Genomic DNA, 17057 nt, shown 5'->3' with positions numbered 1-17057 from the left:
TACCCCTGCTCCCCGTGTACAACACCCCTGTCTCCAATACCCCTGCTCCCCCTGTACAATACCCCTGTCTCCAATACCCCTGCTCCCCCTGTACAACACCCGTCTCCAATACCCCTGCTCCCCCTGTACAACACCCCTGTCTCCAATACCCCTGCTGCCCGTGTACAATACCCCTGTCTCCAATACCCCTGCTCCCCCTGTACAACACCCCTGTCTCCAATACCCCTGCTCCCCCTGTACAACACCCCTGTCTCCAATACCCCTGCTCCCCGTGTACAACACCCCTGTCTCCAATACCCCTGCTCCCCCTGTACAACACCCCAGTCTCCAATACCCCTGCTGCCCGTGTACAATACCCCTGTCTCCAATACCCCTGCTCCCCCTGTACAACACCCCTGTCTCCAATACCCCTGCTGCCCGTGTACAATACCCCTGTCTCCAATACCCCTGCTCCCCCTGTACAACACCCCTGTCTCCAATACCCCTGCTCCCCCTGTACAACACCCCTGTCTCCAATACCCCTGCTCCCCGTGTACAACACCCCTGTCTCCAATACCCCTGCTCCCCCTGTACAACACCCCTGTCTCCAATACCCCTGCTCCCCCTGTACAACACCCCTGTCTCCAATACCCCTGCTCCCCGTGTACAACACCCCTGTCTCCAATACCCCTGCTCCCCCTGTACAACACCCCTGTCTCCAATACCCCTGCTCCCCCTGTACAACACCCCTGTCTCCAATACCCCTGCTCCCCGTGTACAACACCCCTGTCTCCAATACCCCTGCTCCCCCTGTACAACACCCCTGTCTCCAATACCCCTGCTCCCCCTGTACAACACCCCTGTCTCCAATACCCCTGCTCCCCGTGTACAATACCCCTGTCTCCAATACCCCTGCTCCCCGTGTACAATACCCCTGTCTCCAATACCCCTGCTCCCCGTGTACAATACCAGACCCTCCAACATGACCCGTTCCATTAGGTACAAAATGCTCTGCTCCTGGACTTCTTTCTTAATTGATGAGTGCAGCCACCTATGTTGAAACACCTGTCTCATCAATTAACTAGCTCAACACAGGTGATGCCAATCATACATTAGGTGGTAAGTCCAGGGGCAGAGTATTTTGTACCTGATGGAAGGGGTCATGTTGGTGGGTAGGCAATACCCCTGTCTCCGTACAACAACCCTGTCTCCAATACCCCTGCTCCCCGTGTACAACACCCTTGTCTCCAATATCCCTGCTCCCCATGTACAACACCCCTGTCTCCAATACCCCTGCTCCCCGTGTACAACACCCCTGTCTCCAATACCCCTGCTCCCCGTGAACAACACGCCTGTCTCCAATACCCCTGCTCCCCGTGTACAACACCCCTGTCTCCAATACCCCTGCTCCCCGTGTACAACACCCGTCTCCATTACCCCTGCTCCCCGTGTAGAACACCCGTCTCCAATAGCCCTGCTCCCCACGTACAACACCCCTGTCTCCAATAGCCCTGCTCCCCGCGTACAACACCCGCCTCCAATAGCCCTGCTCCCCGTGTACAACACCCCTGTCTCCAATACCCCTGCTCCCCGTGTACAATACCAGACCCTCCAACATGACCCGTTCCATTAGGTACAAAATGCTCTGCTCCTGGACTTCTTTCTTAATTGATGAGTGCAGCCACCTATGTTGAAACACCTGTCTCATCAATTAACTAGCTCAACACAGGTGATGCCAATCATACATTAGGTGGTAAGTCCAGGTGCAGAGTATTTTGTACCTGATGGAAGGGGTCATGTTGGTGGGTAGGTAATACCCCTGTCTCCGTACAACAACCCTGTCTCCAATACCCCTGCTCCCCTTGTACAACACCCTTGTCTCCAATATCCCTGCTCCCCGTGTACAACACCCGTCTCCAATACCCCTGCTCCCCGTGTACAACACCCCTGTCTCCAATACCCCTGCTCCCCGTGAACAACACGCCTGTCTCCAATACCCCTGCTCCCCGTGTACAACACCCCTGTCTCCAATACCCCTGCTCCCCGTGTACAACACCCCTGTCTCCAATACCCCTGCTCCCCCTGTACAACACCCCTGTCACCAATACCCCTGCTCCCCCTGTACAACACCCCTGTCTCCAATACCCCTGCTCCCCCTGTACAACACCCCTGTCTCCAATACCCCTGCTCCCCCTGTACAACACCCCTGTCTCCAATACCCCTGCTCCCCGTGTACAACACCCCTGTCTCCAATACCCCTGCTCCCCCTGTACAACACCCCTGTCTCCAATACCCCTGCTCCCCCTGTACAACACCCCTGTCTCCAATACCCCTGCTCCCCCTGTACAACACCCTTGTCTCCAATACCCCTGCTCCCCGTGAACAACACCCCTGTCTCCAATACCCCTGCTCCCCGTGTAAAACACCCCTGTCTCCAATAGCCCTGCTTCCCGTGTACAACACCCTTGTCTCCAATACCCCTGCTCCCCGTGAACAACACCCGTCTCCAATACCCCTGCTCCCCGTGTACAACACCCCTGTCTCCAATATCCCTGCTCCCCGTGTACAACACCCGTCTCCAATACCCCTGCTCCCCGTGTACAACACCCGTCTCCAATATCCCTTCTCCCCGTGTACAACACCCTTGTCTCCAATACCCCTGCTCCCCGTGTACAACACCCCTGTTTCCAATAGCCCTTCTCCCCGTGTACAACACCCCTGTCTCCAATACCCCTGCTCCCCGTGAACAACACACCTGTCTCCAATACCCCTGCTCCCCGTGTACAACACCCCTGTCTCCAATACCCCTGCTCCCCGTGTACAACACCCGTCTCCATTACCCCTGCTCCCCGCGTAGAACACCCGTCTCCAATAGCCCTGCTCCCCGCGTACAATACCCGTCTCCAATAGCCCTGCTCCCCGCGTACAACACCCCTGTCTCCAATAGCCCTGCTCCCCGCGTACAACACCCCTGTCTCCAATAGCCCTGCTCCCCGTGTACAACACCCCTGTCTCCAATACCCCTGCTCCCCCTGTACAACACCCCTGTCTCCAATACCCCTGCTCCCCCTGTACAACACCCCTGTCTCCAATACCCCTGCTCCCCGTGTACAACACCCCTGTCTCCAATACCCCTGCTCCCCCTGTACAACACCCCTGTCTCCAATACCCCTGCTCCCCCTGTACAACACCCCTGTCTCCAATACCCCTGCTCCCCGTGTACAACACCCCTGTCTCCAATACCCCTGCTCCCCCTGTACAACACCCCTGTCTCCAACACCCCTGTCTCCAATACCCCTGCTCCCCGTGTACAATACCCCTGTCTCCAATACCCCTGCTCCCCGTGTACAATACCCCTGTCTCCAATACCCCTGCTCCCCGTGTACAATACCAGACCCTTCAACATGACCCGTTCCATTAGGTACAAAATGCTCTGCTCCTGGACTTCTTTCTTAATTGATGAGTGCAGCCACCTATGTTGAAACACCTGTCTCATCAATTAACTAGCTCAACACCGGTGATGCCAATCATACATTAGGTGGTAAGTCCAGGGGCAGAGTATTTTGTACCTGATGGAAGGGGTCATGTTGGTGGGTAGGCAATACCCCTGTCTCCGTACAACAACCCTGTCTCCAATACCCCTGCTCCCCGTGTACAACACCCTTGTCTCCAATATCCCTGCTCCCCGTGTACAACACCCCTGTCTCCAATACCCCTGTCTCCAATACCCCTGCTCCCCGTGTACAACACCCCTGTCTCCAATAGCCCTGCTCCCCGTGTACAACACACTTGTCTCCAATACCCCTGCTCCCCGTGAACAACACCCCTGTCTCCAATACCCCTGCTCCCCGTGTACAACACCCCTGTCTCCAATAGCCCTGCTCCCCGTGTACAACACCCTTGTCTCCAATACCCCTGCTCCCCGTGAACAACACCCGTCTCCAATACCCCTGCTCCCCGTGTACAACACCCCTGTCTCCAATATCCCTGCTCCCCGTGTACAACACCCGTCTCCAATACCCCTGCTCCCCGTGTACAACACCCGTCTCCAATATCCCTGCTCTCCGTGTACAGCACCCTTGTCTCCAATACCCCTGCTCCCCGTGTACAACACCCCTGTTTCCAATAGCCCTTCTCCCCGTGTACAACACCCCTGTCTCCAATACCCCTGCTCCCCGTGAACAACACGCCTGTCTCCAATACCCCTGCTCCCCGTGTACAACACCCCTGTCTCCAATACCCCTGCTCCCCCTGTACAACACCCGTCTCCAATACCCCTGCTCCCCCTGTACAACACCCCAGTCTCCAATACCCCTGCTGCCCGTGTACAATACCCCTGTCTCCAATACCCCTGCTCCCCCTGTACAACACCCCTGTCTCCAATACCCCTGCTGCCCGTGTACAATACCCCTGTCTCCAATACCCCTGCTCCCCCTGTACAACACCCCTGTCTCCAATACCCCTGCTCCCCCTGTACAACACCCCTGTCTCCAATACCCCTGCTCCCCGTGTACAACACCCCTGTCTCCAATACCCCTGCTCCCCCTGTACAACACCCCTGTCTCCAATACCCCTGCTCCCCCTGTACAACACCCCTGTCTCCAATACCCCTGCTCCCCGTGTACAACACCCCTGTCTCCAATACCCCTGCTCCCCCTGTACAACACCCCTGTCTCCAATACCCCTGCTCCCCCTGTACAACACCCCTGTCTCCAATACCCCTGCTCCCCGTGTACAACACCCCTGTCTCCAATACCCCTGCTCCCCCTGTACAACACCCCTGTCTCCAATACCCCTGCTCCCCCTGTACAACACCCCTGTCTCCAATACCCCTGCTCCCCGTGTACAATACCCCTGTCTCCAATACCCCTGCTCCCCGTGTACAATACCCCTGTCTCCAATACCCCTGCTCCCCGTGTACAATACCAGACCCTCCAACATGACCCGTTCCATTAGGTACAAAATGCTCTGCTCCTGGACTTCTTTCTTAATTGATGAGTGCAGCCACCTATGTTGAAACACCTGTCTCATCAATTAACTAGCTCAACACAGGTGATGCCAATCATACATTAGGTGGTAAGTCCAGGGGCAGAGTATTTTGTACCTGATGGAAGGGGTCATGTTGGTGGGTAGGCAATACCCCTGTCTCCGTACAACAACCCTGTCTCCAATACCCCTGCTCCCCGTGTACAACACCCTTGTCTCCAATATCCCTGCTCCCCATGTACAACACCCCTGTCTCCAATACCCCTGCTCCCCGTGTACAACACCCCTGTCTCCAATACCCCTGCTCCCCGTGAACAACACGCCTGTCTCCAATACCCCTGCTCCCCGTGTACAACACCCCTGTCTCCAATACCCCTGCTCCCCGTGTACAACACCCGTCTCCATTACCCCTGCTCCCCGTGTAGAACACCCGTCTCCAATAGCCCTGCTCCCCACGTACAACACCCCTGTCTCCAATAGCCCTGCTCCCCGCGTACAACACCCGCCTCCAATAGCCCTGCTCCCCGTGTACAACACCCCTGTCTCCAATACCCCTGCTCCCCGTGTACAATACCAGACCCTCCAACATGACCCGTTCCATTAGGTACAAAATGCTCTGCTCCTGGACTTCTTTCTTAATTGATGAGTGCAGCCACCTATGTTGAAACACCTGTCTCATCAATTAACTAGCTCAACACAGGTGATGCCAATCATACATTAGGTGGTAAGTCCAGGTGCAGAGTATTTTGTACCTGATGGAAGGGGTCATGTTGGTGGGTAGGTAATACCCCTGTCTCCGTACAACAACCCTGTCTCCAATACCCCTGCTCCCCTTGTACAACACCCTTGTCTCCAATATCCCTGCTCCCCGTGTACAACACCCGTCTCCAATACCCCTGCTCCCCGTGTACAACACCCCTGTCTCCAATACCCCTGCTCCCCGTGAACAACACGCCTGTCTCCAATACCCCTGCTCCCCGTGTACAACACCCCTGTCTCCAATACCCCTGCTCCCCGTGTACAACACCCCTGTCTCCAATACCCCTGCTCCCCCTGTACAACACCCCTGTCACCAATACCCCTGCTCCCCCTGTACAACACCCCTGTCTCCAATACCCCTGCTCCCCCTGTACAACACCCCTGTCTCCAATACCCCTGCTCCCCCTGTACAACACCCCTGTCTCCAATACCCCTGCTCCCCGTGTACAACACCCCTGTCTCCAATACCCCTGCTCCCCCTGTACAACACCCCTGTCTCCAATACCCCTGCTCCCCCTGTACAACACCCCTGTCTCCAATACCCCTGCTCCCCCTGTACAACACCCTTGTCTCCAATACCCCTGCTCCCCGTGAACAACACCCCTGTCTCCAATACCCCTGCTCCCCGTGTACAACACCCCTGTCTCCAATAGCCCTGCTTCCCGTGTACAACACCCTTGTCTCCAATACCCCTGCTCCCCGTGAACAACACCCGTCTCCAATACCCCTGCTCCCCGTGTACAACACCCCTGTCTCCAATATCCCTGCTCCCCGTGTACAACACCCGTCTCCAATACCCCTGCTCCCCGTGTACAACACCCGTCTCCAATATCCCTTCTCCCCGTGTACAACACCCTTGTCTCCAATACCCCTGCTCCCCGTGTACAACACCCCTGTTTCCAATAGCCCTTCTCCCCGTGTACAACACCCCTGTCTCCAATACCCCTGCTCCCCGTGAACAACACACCTGTCTCCAATACCCCTGCTCCCCGTGTACAACACCCCTGTCTCCAATACCCCTGCTCCCCGTGTACAACACCCGTCTCCATTACCCCTGCTCCCCGCGTAGAACACCCGTCTCCAATAGCCCTGCTCCCCGCGTACAATACCCGTCTCCAATAGCCCTGCTCCCCGCGTACAACACCCCTGTCTCCAATAGCCCTGCTCCCCGCGTACAACACCCCTGTCTCCAATAGCCCTGCTCCCCGTGTACAACACCCCTGTCTCCAATACCCCTGCTCCCCCTGTACAACACCCCTGTCTCCAATACCCCTGCTCCCCCTGTACAACACCCCTGTCTCCAATACCCCTGCTCCCCGTGTACAACACCCCTGTCTCCAATACCCCTGCTCCCCCTGTACAACACCCCTGTCTCCAATACCCCTGCTCCCCCTGTACAACACCCCTGTCTCCAATACCCCTGCTCCCCGTGTACAACACCCCTGTCTCCAATACCCCTGCTCCCCCTGTACAACACCCCTGTCTCCAACACCCCTGTCTCCAATACCCCTGCTCCCCGTGTACAATACCCCTGTCTCCAATACCCCTGCTCCCCGTGTACAATACCCCTGTCTCCAATACCCCTGCTCCCCGTGTACAATACCAGACCCTTCAACATGACCCGTTCCATTAGGTACAAAATGCTCTGCTCCTGGACTTCTTTCTTAATTGATGAGTGCAGCCACCTATGTTGAAACACCTGTCTCATCAATTAACTAGCTCAACACCGGTGATGCCAATCATACATTAGGTGGTAAGTCCAGGGGCAGAGTATTTTGTACCTGATGGAAGGGGTCATGTTGGTGGGTAGGCAATACCCCTGTCTCCGTACAACAACCCTGTCTCCAATACCCCTGCTCCCCGTGTACAACACCCTTGTCTCCAATATCCCTGCTCCCCGTGTACAACACCCCTGTCTCCAATACCCCTGTCTCCAATACCCCTGCTCCCCGTGTACAACACCCCTGTCTCCAATAGCCCTGCTCCCCGTGTACAACACACTTGTCTCCAATACCCCTGCTCCCCGTGAACAACACCCCTGTCTCCAATACCCCTGCTCCCCGTGTACAACACCCCTGTCTCCAATAGCCCTGCTCCCCGTGTACAACACCCTTGTCTCCAATACCCCTGCTCCCCGTGAACAACACCCGTCTCCAATACCCCTGCTCCCCGTGTACAACACCCCTGTCTCCAATATCCCTGCTCCCCGTGTACAACACCCGTCTCCAATACCCCTGCTCCCCGTGTACAACACCCGTCTCCAATATCCCTGCTCTCCGTGTACAGCACCCTTGTCTCCAATACCCCTGCTCCCCGTGTACAACACCCCTGTTTCCAATAGCCCTTCTCCCCGTGTACAACACCCCTGTCTCCAATACCCCTGCTCCCCGTGAACAACACGCCTGTCTCCAATACCCCTGCTCCCCGTGTACAACGCCCCTGTCTCCAATACCCCTGCTCCCCCTGTACAACACCCGTCTCCAATACCCCTGCTCCCCCTGTACAACACCCCAGTCTCCAATACCCCTGCTGCCCGTGTACAATACCCCTGTCTCCAATACCCCTGCTCCCCCTGTACAACACCCCTGTCTCCAATACCCCTGCTCCCCCTGTACAACACCCGTCTCCAATACCCCTGCTCCCCCTGTACAACACCCCTGTCTCCAATACCCCTGCTCCCCCTGTACAACACCCGTCTCCAATACCCCTGCTCCCCCTGTACAACACCCCTGTCTCCAATACCCCTGCTCCCCCTGTACAACACCCCTGTCTCCAATACCCCTGCTCCCCCTGTACAACACCCCTGTCTCCAATACCCCTGCTCCCCCTGTACAACACCCGTCTCCAATACCCCTGCTCCCCCTGTACAACACCCCTGTCTCCAATACCCCTGCTGCCCGTGTACAACACCCCTGTCTCCAATACCCCTGCTCCCCCTGTACAACACCCCTGTCTCCATTACCCCTGCTCCCCCTGTACAACACCCCTGTCTCCAATACCCCTGCTCCCCCTGTACAACACCCCTGCTCCCCCTGTACAACACCCGTCTCCAATACCCCTGCTCCCCCTGTACAAAACCCCTGTCTCCAATACCCCTGCTGCCCGTGTACAATACCCCTGTCTCCAATACCCCTGCTCCCCCTGTACAACACCCCTGTCTCCAATACCCCTGCTCCCCCTGTACAACACCCCTGTCTCCAATACCCCTGCTCCCCCTGTACAACACCCCTGTCTCCAATACCCCTGCTCCCCCTGTACAACACCCGTCTCCAATACCCCTGCTCCCCCTGTACAACACCCCTGTCTCCAATACCCCTGCTCCCCCTGTACAACACCCGTCTCCAATACCCCTGCTCCCCCTGTACAACACCCCTGTCTCCAATACCCCTGCTCCCCCTGTACAACACCCCTGTCTCCAATACCCCTGCTCCCCCTGTACAACACCCCTGTCTCCAATACCCCTGCTCCCCCTGTACAACACCCGTCTCCAATACCCCTGCTCCCCCTGTACAACACCCCTGTCTCCAATACCCCTGCTGCCCGTGTACAATACCCCTGTCTCCAATACCCCTGCTCCCCCTGTACAACACTCCTGTCTCCAATACCCCTGCTCCCCCTGTACAACACCCCTGTCTCCAATACCCCTGCTCCCCCTGTACAACACCCCTGTCTCCAATACCCCTGCTCCCCGTGTACAACACCCCTGTCTCCAATACCCCTGCTCCCCCTGTACAACACCCCTGTCTCCAATACCCCTGCTCCCCCTGTACAACACCCGTCTCCAATACCCCTGCTCCCCCTGTACAACACCCCTGTCTCCAATACCCCTGCTGCCCGTGTACAACACCCCTGTCTCCAATACCCCTGCTCCCCCTGTACAACACCCCTGTCTCCAATACCCCTGCTCCCCCTGTACAACACCCCTGTCTCCAATACCCCTGCTCCCCGTGTACAACACCCCTGTCTCCAATACCCCTGCTCCCCCTGTACAACACCCCTGTCTCCAATACCCCTGCTCCCCCTGTACAACACCCCTGTCTCCAATACCCCTGCTCCCCGTGTACAACACCCCTGTCTCCAATACCCCTGCTCCCCCTGTACAACACCCCTGTCTCCAATACCCCTGCTCCCCGTGTACAACACCCCTGTCTCCAATACCCCTGCTCCCCCTGTACAACACCCCTGTCTCCAATACCCCTGCTCCCCGTGTACAATACCCCTGTCTCCAATACCCCTGCTCCCCGTGTACAATACCCCTGTCTCCAATACCCCTGCTCCCCGTGTACAATACCAGACCCTCCAACATGACCCGTTCCATTAGGTACAAAATGCTCTGCTCCTGGACTTCTTTCTTAATTGATGAGTGCAGCCACCTATGTTGAAACACCTGTCTCATCAATTAACTAGCTCAACACAGGTGATGCCAATCATACATTAGGTGGTAAGTCCAGGGGCAGAGTATTTTGTACCTGATGGAAGGGGTCATGTTGGTGGGTAGGCAATACCCCTGTCTCCGTACAACAACCCTGTCTCCAATACCCCTGCTCCCCGTGTACAACACCCTTGTCTCCAATATCCCTGCTCCCCGTGTACAACACCCCTGTCTCCAATACCCCTGCTCCCCGTGTACAACACCCCTGTCTCCAATACCCCTGCTGCCCGTGAACAACACGCCTGTCTCCAATACCCCTGCTCCCCGTGTACAACACCCCTGTCTCCAATACCCCTGCTCCCCGTGTACAACACCCGTCTCCATTACCCCTGCTCCCCGTGTAGAACACCCGTCTCCAATAGCCCTGCTCCCCGCGTACAACACCCCTGTCTCCAATAGCCCTGCTCCCCGCGTACAACACCCGTCTCCAATAGCCCTGCTCCCCGTGTACAACACCCCTGTCTCCAATACCCCTGCTCCCCCTGTACAACACCCCTGTCTCCAATACCCCTGCTCCCCCTGTACAACACCCCTGTCACCAATACCCCTGCTCCCCCTGTACAACACCCCTGTCTCCAATACCCCTGCTCCCCCTGTACAACACCCCTGTCTCCAATACCCCTGCTCCCCCTGTACAACACCCCTGTCTCCAATACCCCTGCTCCCCATGTACAACACCCCTGTCTCCAATACCCCTGCTCCCCCTGTACAACACCCCTGTCTCCAATACCCCTGCTCCCCCTGTACAACACCCTTGTCTCCAATACCCCTGCTCCCCGTGAACAACACCCCTGTCTCCAATACCCCTGCTCCCCGTGTACAACACCCCTGTCTCCAATAGCCCTGCTCCCCGTGTACAACACCCTTGTCTCCAATACCCCTGCTCCCCGTGAACAACACCCGTCTCCAATACCCCTGCTCCCCGTGTACAACACCCCTGTCTCCAATATCCCTGCTCCCCGTGTACAACACCCGTCTCCAATACCCCTGCTCCCCGTGTACAACACCCGTCTCCAATATCCCTGCTCCCCGTGTACAACACCCTTGTCTCCAATACCCCTGCTCCCCGTGTACAACACCCCTGTTTCCAATAGCCCTTCTCCCCGTGTACAACACCCCTGTCTCCAATACCCCTGCTCCCCGTGAACAACATGCCTGTCTCCAATACCCCTGCTCCCCGTGTACAACACCCCTGTCTCCAATACCCCTGCTCCCCGCGTACAACACCCGTCTCCATTACCCCTGCTCCCCGCGTAGAACACCCGTCTCCAATAGCCCTGCTCCCCGCGTACAATACCCGTCTCCAATAGCCCTGCTCCCCGCGTACAACACCCCTGTCTCCAATAGCCCTGCTCCCCGCGTACAACACCCCTGTCTCCAATAGCCCTGCTCCCCGTGTACAACACCCCTGTCTCCAATACCCCTGCTCCCCCTGTACAACACCCCTGTCTCCAATACCCCTGCTCCCCCTGTACAACACCCCTGTCTCCAATACCCCTGCTCCCCGTGTACAACACCCCTGTCTCCAATACCCCTGCTCCCCCTGTACAACACCCCTGTCTCCAATACCCCTGCTCCCCCTGTACAACACCCCTGTCTCCAATACCCCTGCTCCCCGTGTACAACACCCCTGTCTCCAATACCCCTGCTCCCCCTGTACAACACCCCTGTCTCCAACACCCCTGTCTCCAATACCCCTGCTCCCCGTGTACAATACCCCTGTCTCCAATACCCCTGCTCCCCGTGTACAATACCCTGTCTCCAATACCCCTGCTCCCCGTGTACAATACCAGACCCTTCAACATGACCCGTTCCATTAGGTACAAAATGCTCTGCTCCTGGACTTCTTTCTTAATTGATGAGTGCAGCCACCTATGTTGAAACACCTGTCTCATCAATTAACTAGCTCAACACCGGTGATGCCAATCATACATTAGGTGGTAAGTCCAGGGGCAGAGTATTTTGTACCTGATGGAAGGGGTCATGTTGGTGGGTAGGCAATACCCCTGTCTCCGTACAACAACCCTGTCTCCAATACCCCTGCTCCCCGTGTACAACACCCTTGTCTCCAATATCCCTGCTCCCCGTGTACAACACCCCTGTCTCCAATACCCCTGCTCCCCGTGTACAACACCCCTGTCTCCAATAGCCCTGCTCCCCGTGTACAACACCCTTGTCTCCAATACCCCTGCTCCCCGTGAACAACACCCCTGTCTCCAATACCCCTGCTCCCCGTGTACAACACCCCTGTCTCCAATAGCCCTGCTCCCCGTGTACAACACCCTTGTCTCCAATACCCCTGCTCCCCGTGAACAACACCCGTCTCCAATACCCCTGCTCCCCGTGTACAACACCCGTCTCCAATATCCCTGCTCCCCGTGTACAACACCCGTCTCCAATACCCCTGCTCCCCGTGTACAACACCCGTCTCCAATATCCCTGCTCCCCGTGTACAGCACCCTTGTCTCCAATACCCCTGCTCCCCGTGTACAACACCCCTGTTTCCAATAGCCCTTCTCCCCGTGTACAACACCCCTGTCTCCAATACCCCTGCTCCCCGTGAACAACACGCCTGTCTCCAATACCCCTGCTCCCCGTGTACAACACCCCTGTCTCCAATACCCCTGCTCCCCCTGTACAACATCCGTCTCCAATACCCCTGCTCCCCCTGTACAACACCCCAGTCTCCAATACCCCTGCTGCCCGTGTACAATACCCCTGTCTCCAATACCCCTGCTCCCCCTGTACAACACCCCTGTCTCCAATACCCCTGCTCCCCCTGTACAACACCCGTCTCCAATACCCCTGCTCCCCCTGTACAACACCCCTGTCTCCAATACCCCTGCTCCCCCTGTACAACACCCGTCTCCAATACCCCTGCTCCCCCTGTACAACACCCCTGTCTCCAATACCCCTGCTCCCCCTGTACAACACCCCTGTCTCCAATACCCCTGCTCCCCCTGTACAACACCCCTGTCTCCAATACCCCTGCTCCCCCTGTACAACACCCGTCTCCAATACCCCTGCTCCCCCTGTACAACACCCCTGTCTCCAATACCCCTGCTGCCCGTGTACAACACCCCTGTCTCCAATACCCCTGCTCCCCCTGTACAACACCCCTGTCTCCATTACCCCTGCTCCCCCTGTACAACACCCCTGTCTCCAATACCCCTGCTCCCCCTGTACAACACCCCTGCTCCCCCTGTACAACACCCGTCTCCAATACCCCTGCTCCCCCTGTATAACACCCCTGTCTCCAATACCCCTGCTGCCCGTGTACAATACCCCTGTCTCCAATACCCCTGCTCCCCCTGTACAACACCCCTGTCTCCAATACCCCTGCTCCCCCTGTACAACACCCCTGTCTCCAATACCCCTGCTCCCCCTGTACAACACCCGTCTCCAATACCCCTGCTCCCCCTGTACAACACCCCTGTCTCCAATACCCCTGCTCCCCCTGTACAACACCCCTGTCTCCAATACCCCTGCTCCCCCTGTACAACACCCCTGTCTCCAATACCCCTGCTCCCCCTGTACAACACCCCTGTCTCCAATACCCCTGCTCCCCCTGTACAACACCCCTGTCTCCAATACCCCTGCTCCCCGTGTACAACATCCCTGTCTCCAATACCCCTGCTCCCCCTGTACAACACCCCTGTCTCCAATACCCCTGCTCCCCGTGTACAACACCCCTGTCTCCAATACCCCTGCTCCCCCTGTACAACACCCCTGTCTCCAATACCCCTGGTCCCCGTGTACAACACCCCTGTCTCCAATACCCCTGCTCCCCCTGTACAACACCCCTGTCTCCAATACCCCTGCTCCCCGTGTACAATACCCCTGTCTCCAATACCCCTGCTCCCCGTGTACAATACCCCTGTCTCCAATACCCCTGCTCCCCGTGTACAATACCAGACCCTCCAACATGACCCGTTCCATTAGGTAAAAAATGCTCTGCTCCTGGACTTCTTTCTTAATTGATGAGTGCAGCCACCTATGTTGAAACACCTGTCTCATCAATTAACTAGCTCAACACAGGTGATGCCAATCATACATTAGGTGGTAAGTCCAGGGGCAGAGTATTTTGTACCTGATGGAAGGGGTCATGTTGGTGGGTAGGCAATACCCCTGTCTCCGTACAACAACCCTGTCTCCAATACCCCTGCTCCCCGTGTACAACACCCTTGTCTCCAATATCCCTGCTCCCCGTGTACAACACCCCTGTCTCCAATACCCCTGCTCCCCGTGTACAACACCCCTGTCTCCAATACCCCTGCTCCCCGTGAACAACACGCCTGTCTCCAATACCCCTGCTCCCCGTGTACAACACCCCTGTCTCCAATACCCCTGCTCCCCGTGTACAACACCCGTCTCCATTACCCCTGCTCCCCGTGTAGAACACCCGTCTCCAATAGCCCTGCTCCCCGCGTACAACACCCCTGTCTCCAATAGCCCTGCTCCCCGCGTACAACACCCGTCTCCAATAGCCCTGCTCCCCGTGTACAACACCCCTGTCTCCAATACCCCTGCTCCCCCTGTACAACACCACTGTCTCCAATACCCCTGCTCCCCCTGTACAACACCCCTGTCTCCAATACCCCTGCTCCCCGTGTACAACACCCCTGTCTCCAATACCCCTGCTCCCCCTGTACAACACCCCTGTCTCCAATACCCCTGCTCCCCCTGTACAACACCCCTGTCTCCAATACCCCTGCTCCCCGTGTACAACACCCCTGTCTCCAATACCCCTGCTCCCCCTGTACAACACCCCTGTCTCCAATACCCCTGCTCCCCCTGTACAACACCCTTGTCTCCAATACCCCTGCTCCCCGTGAACAACACCCCTGTCTCCAATACCCCTGCTCCCCGTGTACAACACCCCTGTCTCCAATAGCCCTGCTCCCCGTGTACAACACCCTTGTCTCCAATACCCCTGCTCCCCGTGAACAACACCCGTCTCCAATACCCCTGCTCCCCGTGTACAACACCCCTGTCTCCAATATCCCTGCTCCCCGTGTACAACACCCGTCTCCAATACCCCTGCTCCCCGTGTACAACACCCGTCTCCAATATCCCTGCTCCCCGTGTACAACACCCTTGTCTCCAATACCCCTGCTCCCCGTGTACAACACCCCTGTTTCCAATAGCCCTTCTCCCCGTGTACAACACCCCTGTCTCCAATACCCCTGCTCCCCGTGAACAACACGCCTGTCTCCAATACCCCTGCTCCCCGTGTACAACACCCCTGTCTCCAATACCCCTGCTCCCCGTGTACAACACCCGTCTCCATTACCCCTGCTCCCCGTGTAGAACACCCGTCTCCAATAGCCCTGCTCCCCGCGTACAATACCCGTCTCCAATAGCCCTGCTCCCCGCGTACAACACCCCTGTCTCCAATAGCCCTGCTCCCCGCGTACAACACCCCTGTCTCCAATAGCCCTGCTCCCCGTGTACAACACCCCTGTCTCCAATACCCCTGCTCCCCCTGTACAACACCCCTGTCTCCAATACCCCTGCTCCCCCTGTACAACACCCCTGTCTCCAATACCCCTGCTCCCCGTGTACAACACCCCTGTCTCCAATACCCCTGCTCCCCCTGTACAACACCCTTGTCTCCAATACCCCTGCTCCCCCTGTACAACACCCCTGTCTCCAATACCCCTGCTCCCCGTGTACAACACCCCTGTCTCCAATACCCCTGCTCCCCCTGTACAACACCCCTGTCTCCAACACCCCTGTCTCCAATACCCCTGCTCCCCGTGTACAATACCCCTGTCTCCAATACCCCTGCTCCCCGTGTACAATACCCCTGTCTCCAATACCCCTGCTCCCCGTGTACAATACCAGACCCTCCAACATGACCCGTTCCATTAGGTACAAAATGCTCTGCTCCTGGACTTCTTTCTTAATTGATGAGTGCAGCCACCTATGTTGAAACACCTGTCTCATCAATTAACTAGCTCAACACAGGTGATGCCAATCATACATTAGGTGGTAAGTCCAGGGGCAGAGTATTTTGTACCTGATGGAAGGGGTCATGTTGGTGGGTAGGCAATACCCCTGTCTCCGTACAACAACCCTGTCTCCAATACCCCTGCTCCCCGTGTACAACACCCTTGTCTCCAATATCCCTGCTCCCCGTGTACAACACCCCTGTCTCCAATACCCCTGCTCCCCGTGTACAACACCCCTGTCTCCAATAGCCCTGCTCCCCGTGTACAACATCCTTGTCTCCAATACCCCTGCTCCCCGTGAACAACACCCCTGTCTCCAATACCCCTGCTCCCCGTGAACAACACCCCTGTCTCCAATACCCCTGCTCCCCGTGTACAACACCCGTCTCCAATACCCCTGCTCCCCGTGTACAACACCCGTCTCCAATATCCCTGCTCCCCGTGTACAGCACCCTTGTCTCCAATACCCCTGCTCCCCGTGTACAACACCCCTGTTTCCAATAGCCCTTCTCCCCGTGTACAACACCCCTGTCTCCAATACCCCTGCTCCCCGTGAACAACACGCCTGTCTCCAATACCCCTGCTCCCCGTGTACAACACCTCTGTCTCCAATACCCCTGCTCCCCGTGTACAACACCCGTCTCCATTACCCCTGCTCCCCGTGTAGAACACCCGTCTCCAATAGCCCTGCTCCCCGTGTACAACACCCGTCTCCAATAGCCCTGCTCCCCGCGTACAACACCCCTGTCTCCAATAGCCCTGCTCCCCGTGTACAACACCCCTGTCTCCAATAGCCCTGCTCCCCGTGTACAACACCCCTGTCTCCAATACCCCTGCTCCCCGTGTACAATACCCCTGTCTCCAATACCCCTGCTCCCCGTGTACAATACCCCTGCTCCCCGTGTACAATACCAGACCCTCCAACATTACCCGTTCCATTAGGTAGA

General features: G+C 57.0%; 1 protein-coding gene across 1 annotated transcript in view; it reads right to left on the bottom strand.

The window, feature by feature from the left end:
• The window catches only part of LOC148506435 (uncharacterized), a 97022-nt gene that overhangs the window by 66692 nt on the left and 13273 nt on the right, over positions 1–17057 (bottom strand). The gene's annotated exons all lie outside the window — the stretch shown is intronic.

Source organism: Taudactylus pleione, unplaced genomic scaffold (assembly GCF_031769625.1).
Source record: "Taudactylus pleione unplaced genomic scaffold, aTauple2 ptg000404l, whole genome shotgun sequence".
NCBI classification, from domain to species: domain Eukaryota; kingdom Metazoa; phylum Chordata; class Amphibia; order Anura; family Myobatrachidae; genus Taudactylus; species Taudactylus pleione.
This window is presented reverse-complemented; position numbering and strand designations above follow the sequence as displayed.